Here is a 10,683-nt window from a genome sequence, read left to right on the forward strand (position 1 = left end):
GTGGTGGTAACGTGTTTACAAGTTGTAGTGTTGACGTGTTTACAAGTTGTGGTGATGACGTGTTTACAAGTTGTAGTGATGACGTGTTTACAAGTTGTGGTGTTGACGTGTTTACAAGTTGTGGTGTTGACGTGTTTACAAGTTATAGTGTTGACGTGTTTACAAGTTGTGATGACGTGTTTACAAGTTGTAGTGTTGACGTGTTTACAAGTTGTGGTGTTGACGTGTTTACAAGTTGTGGTGATGACGTGTTTACAAGTTGTAGTGTTGACGTGTTTACAAGTTGTAGTGTTGACGTGTTTACAAGTTGTGGTGATGACGTGTTTACAAGTTGTAGTGTTGACGTGTTTACAAGTTGTAGTGACGTGTTTACAAGTTGTGGTGTTGACGTGTTTACAAGTTGTAGTGACGTGTTTACAAGTTGTAGTGTTGACGTGTTTACAAGTTGTAGTGTTGACGTGTTTACAAGTTGTAGTGATGACGTGTTTACAAGTTGTAGTGATGACGTGTTTACAAGTTGTGGTGTTGACGTGTTTACAAGTTGTAGTGACGTGTTTACAAGTTGTAATGTTAACATGTTTACAAGTTGTGGTGTTGACGTGTTTACAAGTTGTAGTGATGACGTGTTTACAAGTTGTAGTGTTGACGTGTTTACAAGTTGTGGTGTTGACGTGTTTACAAGTTGTAGTGTTGACGTGTTTACAAGTTGTAGTGATGACGTGTTTACAAGTTGTGGTGTTGACGTGTTTACAAGTTGTGGTGTTGACGTGTTTACAAGTTGTAGTGTTGACGTGTTTACAAGTTGTGGTGATGACGTGTTTACAAGTTGTAGTGTTGACGTGTTTACAAGTTGTGGTGTTGACGTGTTTACAAGTTGTGGTGTTGACGTGTTTACAAGTTGTGGTGTTGACGTGTTTACAAGTTGTAGTGTTGACGTGTTTACAAGTTGCAGTGATGACGTGTTTACAAGTTGTAGTGATGACGTGTTTACAAGTTGTAGTGACGTGTTTACAAGTTGTAGTGTTGACCTGTTTACAAGTTGTAGTGACGTGTTTACAAGTTGTAGTGTTGACGTGTTTACAAGTTGTAGTGATGACGTGTTTACAAGTTGTAGTGTTGACGTGTTTACAAGTTGCAGTGATGACGTGTTTACAAGTTGTAGTGATAACGTGTTTACAAGTTGTGGTGTTGACGTGTTTACAAGTTGTGGTGTTGACGTGTTTACAAGTTGTAGTGACGACGTGTTTACAAGTTGTAGTGACGTGTTTACAAGTTGTAGTGTTGACGTGTTTACAAGTTGTAGTGACGTGTTTACAAGTTGTGGTGTTGACGTGTTTACAAGTTGTAGTGATGACGTGTTTACAGTTGTAGTGTTGACGTGTTTACAAGTTGTGGTGTTGACGTGTTTACAAGTTGTAGTGATGACGTGTTTACAAGTTGTGGTGTTGACGTGTTTACAAGTTGTGGTGTTGACGTGTTTACAAGTTGTAGTGTTGACGTGTTTACAAGTTGTGGTGATGACGTGTTTACAAGTTGTAGTGTTGACGTGTTTACAAGTTGTGGTGTTGACGTGTTTACAAGTTGTGGTGTTGACGTGTTTACAAGTTGTGGTGTTGACGTGTTTACAAGTTGCAGTGATGACGTGTTTACAAGTTGTAGTGATGACGTGTTTACAAGTTGTAGTGACGTGTTTACAAGTTGTAGTGTTGACCTGTTTACAAGTTGTAGTGACGTGTTTACAAGTTGTAGTGTTGACGTGTTTACAAGTTGTAGTGATGACGTGTTTACAAGTTGTAGTGTTGACGTGTTTACAAGTTGCAGTGATGACGTGTTTACAAGTTGTAGTGATGACGTGTTTACAAGTTGTGGTGTTGACGTGTTTACAAGTTGTGGTGTTGACGTGTTTACAAGTTGTAGTGACGACGTGTTTACAAGTTGTAGTGACGTGTTTACAAGTTGTAGTGTTGACGTGTTTACAAGTTGTAGTGACGTGTTTACAAGTTGTGGTGTTGACGTGTTTACAAGTTGTAGTGATGACGTGTTTACAAGTTGTAGTGTTGACGTGTTTACAAGTTGTAGTGATGACGTGTTTACAAGTTGTAGTGATGACGTGTTTACAAGTTGTGGTGTTGACGTGTTTACAAGTTGTAGTGACGTGTTTACAAGTTGTAGTGTTGACCTGTTTACAAGTTGTAGTGATGACGTGTTTACAAGTTGTAGTGACGTGTTTACAAGTTGTAGTGTTGACGTGTTTACAAGTTGTAGTGTTGACGTGTTTACAAGTTGTAGTGATGACGTGTTTACAAGTTGTAGTGTTGACGTGTTTACAAGTTGTAGTGTTGACGTGTTTACAAGTTGTAGTGTTGACGTGTTTACAAGTTGTGGTGATGACGTGTTTACAAGTTGTAGTGTTGACGTGTTTACAAGTTGTAGTGACGTGTTTACAAGTTGTGGTGTTGACGTGTTTACAAGTTGTAGTGTTGACGTGTTTACAAGTTGTAGTGTTGACGTGTTTACAAGTTGTAGTGATGACGTGTTTACAAGTTGTAGTGATGACGTGTTTACAAGTTGTGGTGTTGACGTGTTTACAAGTTGTAGTGACGTGTTTACAAGTTGTAATGTTAACATGTTTACAAGTTGTGGTGTTGACGTGTTTACAAGTTGTAGTGATGACGTGTTTACAAGTTGTAGTGATGACGTGTTTACAAGTTGTGGTGGTAACGTGTTTACAAGTTGTAGTGTTGACGTGTTTACAAGTTGTGGTGATGACGTGTTTACAAGTTGTAGTGATGACGTGTTTACAAGTTGTGGTGTTGACGTGTTTACAAGTTGTGGTGTTGACGTGTTTACAAGTTATAGTGTTGACGTGTTTACAAGTTGTGATGACGTGTTTACAAGTTGTAGTGTTGACGTGTTTACAAGTTGTGGTGTTGACGTGTTTACAAGTTGTGGTGATGACGTGTTTACAAGTTGTAGTGTTGACGTGTTTACAAGTTGTAGTGTTGACGTGTTTACAAGTTGTGGTGATGACGTGTTTACAAGTTGTAGTGTTGACGTGTTTACAAGTTGTAGTGACGTGTTTACAAGTTGTGGTGTTGACGTGTTTACAAGTTGTAGTGACGTGTTTACAAGTTGTAGTGTTGACGTGTTTACAAGTTGTAGTGTTGACGTGTTTACAAGTTGTAGTGATGACGTGTTTACAAGTTGTAGTGATGACGTGTTTACAAGTTGTGGTGTTGACGTGTTTACAAGTTGTAGTGACGTGTTTACAAGTTGTAATGTTAACATGTTTACAAGTTGTGGTGTTGACGTGTTTACAAGTTGTAGTGATGACGTGTTTACAAGTTGTAGTGTTGACGTGTTTACAAGTTGTGGTGTTGACGTGTTTACAAGTTGTAGTGTTGACGTGTTTACAAGTTGTAGTGATGACGTGTTTACAAGTTGTGGTGTTGACGTGTTTACAAGTTGTGGTGTTGACGTGTTTACAAGTTGTAGTGTTGACGTGTTTACAAGTTGTGGTGATGACGTGTTTACAAGTTGTAGTGTTGACGTGTTTACAAGTTGTGGTGTTGACGTGTTTACAAGTTGTGGTGTTGACGTGTTTACAAGTTGTGGTGTTGACGTGTTTACAAGTTGTAGTGTTGACGTGTTTACAAGTTGCAGTGATGACGTGTTTACAAGTTGTAGTGATGACGTGTTTACAAGTTGTAGTGACGTGTTTACAAGTTGTAGTGTTGACCTGTTTACAAGTTGTAGTGACGTGTTTACAAGTTGTAGTGTTGACGTGTTTACAAGTTGTAGTGATGACGTGTTTACAAGTTGTAGTGTTGACGTGTTTACAAGTTGTAGTGATGACGTGTTTACAAGTTGTAGTGACGTGTTTACAAGTTGTAGTGTTGACGTGTTTACAAGTTGTAGTGTTGACGTGTTTACAAGTTGTGGTGATGACGTGTTTACAAGTTGTAGTGTTGACGTGTTTACAAGTTGTAGTGACGTGTTTACAAGTTGTGGTGTTGACGTGTTTACAAGTTGTAGTGTTGACGTGTTTACAAGTTGTAGTGTTGACGTGTTTACAAGTTGTAGTGATGACGTGTTTACAAGTTGTAGTGATGACGTGTTTACAAGTTGTGGTGTTGACGTGTTTACAAGTTGTAGTGACGTGTTTACAAGTTGTAATGTTAACATGTTTACAAGTTGTAGTGATGACGTGTTTACAAGTTGTAGTGATGACGTGTTTACAAGTTGTGGTGGTAACGTGTTTACAAGTTGTAGTGTTGACGTGTTTACAAGTTGTAGTGACGTGTTTACAAGTTGTAGTGTTGACGTGTTTACAAGTTGTAGTGACGTGTTTACAAGTTGTGGTGTTGACGTGTTTACAAGTTGTAGTGATGACGTGTTTACAGTTGTAGTGTTGACGTGTTTACAAGTTGTAGTGATGACGTGTTTACAAGTTGTAGTGATGACGTGTTTACAAGTTGTGGTGTTGACGTGTTTACAAGTTGTAGTGACGTGTTTACAAGTTGTAGTGTTGACCTTTTTACAAGTTGTAGTGATGACATGTTTACAAGTTGTAGTGACGTGTTTACAAGTTGTAGTGTTGACGTGTTTACAAGTTGTAGTGTTGACGTGTTTACAAGTTGTAGTGATGACGTGTTTACAAGTTGTAGTGTTGACGTGTTTACAAGTTGTAGTGTTGACGTGTTTACAAGTTGTAGTGTTGACGTGTTTACAAGTTGTGGTGATGACGTGTTTACAAGTTGTAGTGTTGACGTGTTTACAAGTTGTAGTGACGTGTTTACAAGTTGTGGTGTTGACGTGTTTACAAGTTGTAGTGTTGACGTGTTTACAAGTTGTAGTGTTGACGTGTTTACAAGTTGTAGTGATGACGTGTTTACAAGTTGTAGTGATGACGTGTTTACAAGTTGTGGTGTTGACGTGTTTACAAGTTGTAGTGACGTGTTTACAAGTTGTAATGTTAACATGTTTACAAGTTGTGGTGTTGACGTGTTTACAAGTTGTAGTGATGACGTGTTTACAAGTTGTAGTGTTGTGTTTACAAGTTGTAGTGATGACGTGTTTACAAGTTGTAGTGTTAACGTGTTTACAAGTTGTAGTGATGACGTGTTTACAAGTTGTAGTGATGACGTGTTTACAAGTTGTGGTGATGACGTGTTTACAAGTTGTGGTGTTGACGTGTTTACAAGTTATAGTGTTGACGTGTTTACAAGTTGTGATGACGTTTTTACAAGTTGTAGTGTTTACAAGTTGTAGTGATGACGTGTTTACAAGTTGTGGTGTTGACGTGTTTACAAGTTGTAGTGATGACGTGTTTACAAGTTGTAGTGATGACGTGTTTACAAGTTGTGGTGTTGACGTGTTTACAAGTTGTGGTGTTGACGTGTTTACAAGTTATAGTGTTGACGTGTTTACAAGTTGTAGTGATGACGTGTTTACAAGTTGTGGTGTTGACGTGTTTACAAGTTGTGGTGTTGACGTGTTTACAAGTTGTAGTGTTGACGTGTTTACAAGTTGTGGTGTTGACGTGTTTACAAGTTGTGGTGTTGACGTGTTTACAAGTTGTGGTGTTGACGTGTTTACAAGTTGTAGTGATGACGTGTTTACAAGTTGTAGTGACGTGTTTACAAGTTGTAGTGTTGACGTGTTTACAAGTTGTAGTGTTGACGTGTTTACAATTTGTAGTGACGTGTTTACAAGTTGTAGTGTTGACGTGTTTACAAGTTGTGGTGATGACGTGTTTACAAGTTGTAGTGTTGACGTGTTTACAAGTTGTAGTGATGACGTGTTTACAAGTTGTAGTGATGACGTGTTTACAAGTTGTAGTGTTGACGTGTTTACAAGTTGTAGTGACGTCTTCTTTGGTTATTTCGGTAAAGTCACGTAGAATGAGAATAAAATAATAAATTGATAAAATAAAATAACACAATAATATTCTCACGACGTTTCGGCCTTAACACAAGCGGCCTTCATCAGGTGAAGGGGGCGAGACTGTCTGGTAGGACAGCGCTGGAGTGAGAGAGCCACGTTCAGATCACGGCTTTTAAGCTGTGTGAGAGGAACAAAGAGCCTTAGAGTCGCGGCATCTCTTCAGAAAGGTGAGAGACTCGATTAGTTGAGCCTTCTTATCCCGAAGTCTGTTGAATGATCTTAAGGATGTGTGGAATCCCTCCCCGTAGAGGCGGTTAAATTTCGATTTAAAGCTTTCGTGACTGCAATGATTCATCTTCTTTGGTTCTTTCGGTAAAGTCACGTAGAATGAGAATAAAATAATAAATTGATAAAATAAAATAACACAATAATATTCTCACGACGTTTCGGCCACAACACAAGCGGCCTTCATCAGGTGAAGGGGGCGAGACTGTCTGGTAGGACAGCGCTGGAGTGAGAGAGCCACGTTCAGATCACGGCTTTTAAGCTGTGTGAGAGGAACAAAGAGCCTTAGAGTCGCGGCATCTCTTCAGAAAGGTGAGAGACTCGATTAGTTGAGCCTTCTTATCCCGAAGTCTGTTGAATGATCTTAAGGATGTGTGGAATCCCTCCCCGTAGAGGCGGTTAAATTTCGATTTAAAGCTTTCGTGACTGCAATGATTCATCTTCTTTGGTTCTTTCGGTAAAGTCACGTAGAATGAGAATAAAATAATAAATTGATAAAATAAAATAACACAATAATATTCTCACGACGTTTCGGCCACAACACAAGCGGCCTTCATCAGGTGAAGGGGGCGAGACTGTCTGGTAGGACAGCGCTGGAGTGAGAGAGCCACGTTCAGATCACGGCTTTTAAGCTGTGTGAGAGGAACAAAGAGCCTTAGAGTCGCGGCATCTCTTCAGAAAGGTGAGAGACTCGATTAGTTGAGCCTTCTTATCCCGAAGTCTGTTGAATGATCTTAAGGATGTGTGGAATCCCTCCCCGTAGAGGCGGTTAAAACCGCGGTTAAAGGCGGTTAAAACCGCGGTTAGAGGCGGTTAAAACCGCGGTGATCTGAACGTGGCTCTCTCACTCCAGCGCTGTCCTACCAGACAGTCTCGCCCCCTTCACCTGATGAAGGCCGCTTGTGTTGTGGCCGAAACGTCGTGAGAATATTATTGTGTTATTTTATTTTTTAATTTTATTATTTTATTCTCATTCTACGTGACTTTACCTAAAGAACCAAAGAAGATGAATCATTGCAGTCACGAAAGCTTTAAATCGAAATTTAACCGCCTCTACGGGGAGGGATTCCACACATCCTTAAGATCATTCAACAGACTTCGGGATAAGAAGGCTCAACTAATCGAGTCTCTCACCTTTCTGAAGAGATGCCGCGACTCTAAGGCTCTTTGTTCCTCTCACACAGCTTAAAAGCCGTGATCTGAACGTGGCTCTCTCACTCCAGCGCTGTCCTACCAGACAGTCTCGCCCCCTTCACCTGATGAAGGCCGCTTGTGTTGTGGCCGAAACGTCGTGAGAATATTATTGTGTTATTTTATTTTATCAATTTATTATTTTATTCTCATTCTACGTGACTTTACCGAAAGAACCAAAGAAGATGAATCATTGCAGTCACGAAAGCTTTAAATCGAAATTGTAGTGACGTGTTTACAAGTTGTAGTGTTGACCTGTTTACAAGTTGTAGTGATGACGTGTTTACAAGTTGTAGTGACGTGTTTACAAGTTGTAGTGTTGACGTGTTTACAAGTTGTAGTGTTGACGTGTTTGCAAGTTGTAGTGTTGACGTGTTTACAAGTTGTAGTGATGACGTGTTTACAAGTTGTAGTGACGTGTTTACAAGTTGTAGTGTTGACGTGTTTACAAGTTGTAGTGTTGACGTGTTTACAAGTTGTGGTGTTGACGTGTTTACAAGTTGTAGTGTTGACGTGTTTGCAAGTTGTAGTGATGACGTGTTTACAAGTTGTAGTGTTGACGTGTTTACAAGTTGTGGTGATGACGTGTTTACAAGTTGTAGTGTTTACGTGTTTACAAGTTGTGGTGATGACGTGTTTACAAGTTGTAGTGTTGACGTGTTTACAAGTTGTAGTGATGACATGTTTACAAGTTGTGGTGTTGACGTGTTTCCAAGTTGTAGTGATGACGTGTTTACAAGTTGTAGTGACGTGTTTACAAGTTGTAGTGTTGACGTGTTTACAAGTTGTAGTGATGACGTGTTTACATGTTGTAGTGATGACGTGTTTACAAGTTGTAGTGATGACGTGTTTACAAGTTGTAGTGACGTGTTTACAAGTTGTAGTGACGTGTTTACAAGTTGTGGTGTTGACGTGTTTACAAGTTGTAGTGATGACGTGTTTACAAGTTGTAGTGACGTGTTTACAAGTTGTAGTGTTGACGTGTTTACAAGTTGTAGTGACGTGTTTACAAGTTGTAGTGTTGACGTGTTTACAAGTTGTAGTGATGACGTGTTTACAAGTTGTGGTGTTGACGTGTTTACAAGTTGTGGTGTTGACGTGTTTACAAGTTGTAGTGACGTGTTTACAAGTTGTAGTGTTGACGTGTTTACAAGTTGTAGTGATGACGTGTTTACAAGTTGTAGTGATGACGTGTTTACAAGTTGTAGTGTTGACGTGTTTACAAGTTGTAGTGACGTGTTTACAAGTTGTGGTGTTGACGTGTTTACAAGTTGTAGTGACGTGTTTACAAGTTGTAGTGATGACGTGTTTACAAGTTGTAGTGACGTGTTTACAAGTTGTAGTGTTGACGTGTTTACAAGTTGTAGTGTTGACGTGTTTACAAGTTGTAGTGTTGACGTATTTACAAGTTGTAGTGTTGACGTGTTTACAAGTTGTGGTGTTGACGTGTTTACAAGTTGTAGTGATGACGTGTTTACAAGTTGTGGTGTTGACGTGTTTACAAGTTGTAGTGATGACGTGTTTACAAGTTGTAGTGATGACGTGTTTACAAGTTGTAGTGTTGACGTGTTTACAAGTTGTGGTGTTGACGTGTTTACAAGTTGTAGTGACGTGTTTACAAGTTGTAGTGTTGACGTGTTTACAAGTTGTAGTGATGACATGTTTACAAGTTGTGGTGTTGACGTGTTTACAAGTTGTAGTGATGACGTGTTTACAAGTTGTAGTGACGTGTTTACAAGTTGTAGTGATGACGTGTTTACAAGTTGTAGTGTTGACGTGTTTACAAGTTGTAGTGACGTGTTTACAAGTTGTAGTGTTGACGTGTTTACAAGTTGTGGTGATGACGTGTTTACAAGTTGTAGTGTTGACGTGTTTACAAGTTGTAGTGTTGACGTGTTTACAAGTTGTAGTGTTGACGTGTTTACAAGTTGTAGTGATGACGTGTTTACAAGTTGTAGTGGTGACGTGTTTACAAGTTGTGGTGTTGACGTGTTTACAAGTTGTAGTGATGACGTGTTTACAAGTTGTGGTGTTGACGTGTTTACAAGGTGTAGTGTTGACGTGTTTACAAGTTGTAGTGACGTGTTTACAAGTTGTAGTGTCGTGTTTACAAGTTGTAGTGTTGACGTGTTTACAAGTTGTAGTGATGACGTGTTTACAAGTTGTAGTGTTGACGTGTTTACAAGTTGTAGTGACGTGTTTACAAGTTGTAGTGTTGACGTGTTTACAAGTTGTAGTGTTGACGTGTTAACAAGTTGTAGTGATGACGTGTTTACAAGTTGTGGTGTTGACGTGTTTACAAGTTGTAGTGACGTGTTTACAAGTTGTGGTGTTAACGTGTTTACAAGTTGTAGTGATGACGTGTTTACAAGTTGTAGTGACGTGTTTACAAGTTGTGGTGTTGACGTGTTTACAAGTTGTAGTGACGTGTTTACAAGTTGTAGTGTTGACGTGTTTACAAGTTGTGGTGTTGACGTGTTTACAAGTTGTAGTGATGACGTGTTTACAAGTTGTAGTGATGACGTGTTTACAAGTTGTGGTGTTGACGTGTTTACAAGTTGTAGTGTTGACGTGTTTACAAGTTGTAGTGACGTGTTTACAAGTTGTAGTGACGTGTTTACAAGTTGTGGTGTTGACGTGTTTACAAGTTGTGGTGTTGACGTGTTTACAAGTTGTAGTGATGACGTGTTTACAAGTTGTAGTGATGACGTGTTTACAAGTTGTGGTGTTGACGTGTTTACAAGTTGTGGTGTTGACGTGTTTACAAGTTGTAGTGATGACGTGTTTACAAGTTGTAGTGATGACGTGTTTACAAGTTGTGGTGTTGACGTGTTTACAAGTTGTAGTGTTGACGTGTTTACAAGTTGTAGTGACGTGTTTACAAGTTGTGGTGTTGACGTGTTTACAAGTTGTGGTGTTGACGTGTTTACAAGTTGTAGTGATGACGTGTTTACAAGTTGTAGTGATGACGTGTTTACAAGTTGTGGTGTTGACGTGTTTACAAGTTGTGGTGTTGACGTGTTTACAAGTTGTAGTGTTGACGTGTTTACAAGTTGTAGTGACGTGTTTACAAGTTGTGGTGTTGACGTGTTTACAAGTTGTAGTGATGACGTGTTTACAAGTTGTAGTGACGTGTTTACAAGTTGTGGTGTTGACGTGTTTACAAGACGGGGGTCCCGGCTCAAATATCAACCCGGAGGGGAAAGCCTCTCACGTGGCAACGGGTGGGGGGTGAGGGAGGAGGAGGCGGGGTGAGGGAGGAAGGAGGCGGGGCGAGGGAGGGAGGAGGCGGGGCGAGGGAGGAGGCGGGGTGAGGAAGGA

This window comes from Petromyzon marinus, chromosome 23 (assembly GCF_048934315.1).
Source record: "Petromyzon marinus isolate PM22_M1 ecotype Great Lakes invasive population chromosome 23, UKy_Petmar_22M1.pri1.0, whole genome shotgun sequence".
NCBI classification, from domain to species: Eukaryota; Metazoa; Chordata; class Hyperoartia; order Petromyzontiformes; family Petromyzontidae; genus Petromyzon; species Petromyzon marinus.